The sequence below is a fragment of the Phalaenopsis equestris genome, unplaced genomic scaffold, assembly GCF_001263595.1.
Source record: "Phalaenopsis equestris unplaced genomic scaffold, ASM126359v1 Scaffold205760, whole genome shotgun sequence".
NCBI classification, from domain to species: Eukaryota; Viridiplantae; Streptophyta; class Magnoliopsida; order Asparagales; family Orchidaceae; genus Phalaenopsis; species Phalaenopsis equestris.
Window position 1 is genome coordinate 4063 of NW_018225225.1, and position 2058 is coordinate 6120.

Sequence of the window (2058 nt, forward strand, 5' to 3'; positions counted from 1 at the left end):
CTAAATCAAACCTAGAGGCCAGCTCAGCCAAACCAAATTGTAGAGCTCCTCTGCCCTCCGCCTAAGCACCACAATGCACCCAAACATTTGCCTTGAGAGCCACCCCATGGCCATTTTTATAAAAACTCACCTCCACGGCCATGGGAGGTGTGCTGAAAATTTCTTAGAGAGAGGCCCCCAAACTTCTCACAGAGCTTCTCTGAGATCCCCTCAGTGCAATCCAGCCCTCTTTCCTCACTGAATTCCACTGTGGAAGCTCAATTTTGAGCTCAAACCTCAGCCAAAAACTAGGATAGAGCTCATTACACTTCCAAAGTCTATCAAACTTCAATTACTTGTGCCCACACCGTCACAACCAAGAAATAAGCCAAAGCCCCACAAAATCCCCCTCTGAAATAGCCTCTACAATAGCTCTAGACCAACACCCAAATCTGATCATGATCGAGATCATATCTAGGCATCAAACCAAGACCAGAGACTCAATGCCTGACATCTTTGGATTATAACAAATGTGCCGAGAACCTCTGATCAAAGCTTCACTTCTCAGAGCAAAGGTATAAAACTTCTCTTCCTCCTGAGCACATTTTGATTCTCCATTTAGTTAGGCTTAATTTAATTGCATGATTACCATATGAATGTGTCTTCTCACTTAGACGAGTCCATAAGATCAAACCCGAAGTGATTTTGTTGAGTCTAGGTCGAGATCTTAAGGTTTTAGTGTGGACGGTCACGGTATCACTCTATGGGGGATGATGATGGGGAGCCGTTTGATCAAGCGTGTATCGAATGGACAGAGGAGATCGAGCTAGACATTGCTTCGAAACATAAACCGAGGGCTGAGTCAGCAGCTTCGTGGATGGCGGCGTCCAACGACAGCGCGCCACACGTGCCTTCGGAGCTGCCTAGGATTTAGTCAGCACGCGCTGTTTGAATAGATAAATAAGGATTTTTTTTCATATTTATTTAAATACCTCTAAATTAAACAATTCATATCTTAGTGTAAAAAAATTACAAAAATAAAATAAAAAAATCCTCTTGCTCAGTGAACGGTGGAGAACAATGTGAAATAAATTTCAAGACCATATTATGCATATTTTATTTTTAATTAATTAAACACTATTTTGAATCATTTGATTCTCCATGCATATTGGCAAATCATCTTGGCTTCAAATTTTGGCATATTGTAGCTTCTGTCAAGGGAAACATCATCTGATTTTTCCAAAGTCAGAAGAGGTTCCTATACAAAGATCCATATTTTTCAAGTTATTCCATATTATTTCTTCAAAATAATCATGGAACTTAGCATAATGATTAGAAAATTCTAAGAAAATTTTGGAAGGTCCACCATGACTAGAGAAATATTTAGAAATAATTTCATTGGTCAAGTCATTTAAAATGCACTTAAATTTTACAAATACTGAATCACTAAGATAATTAAATTTGGAAAATATAAACATTTAAATGACTTGATTTTTGTTCCACACTGTGGTTTATGATCCAGAGAACTCATCATAAAAATTTCAAAATATTTTGAGTTCATTTGATAACTTAAATTGATTTTTAAAAAGAAATATCACTTTTGGCATTTAAATGATTTTTAAATAATCAAAATACAACTCAAAAAATTATGAAGCTTAGTTTTTTGAGTTCTCTATGATCAGGGGTATTTATTAAAAATAAAATGATATTTAAAATAAAAACTTAATTTTTTTGCCTATTTTAAATATTTAAATAATTAAAAAATCCATAAAAAATCACAAAAATAATAAAACTCATGGAAATGTTTTAAATTACTTCCTAATCACTTAGGAACAATTTGAATATTTTTCCTGACTTTCTAAATAAGGATTTTTAATTTCAAAGCTTGAAAATAATTTTTTTAAAAGGCTAAAAAATGAGTTTACACTAAAATAATTCCAATAAATCAAAGAAAAATCAAAAAAATATAAAATTTGTTCCTCTGAGTTCTTTGACCTTAGGGAGATTTTTTAAAAATACAAAACTTAATATTCACCACCTAAAATATTTTTTTTTATAAATAGCCAAGAACATAAAATA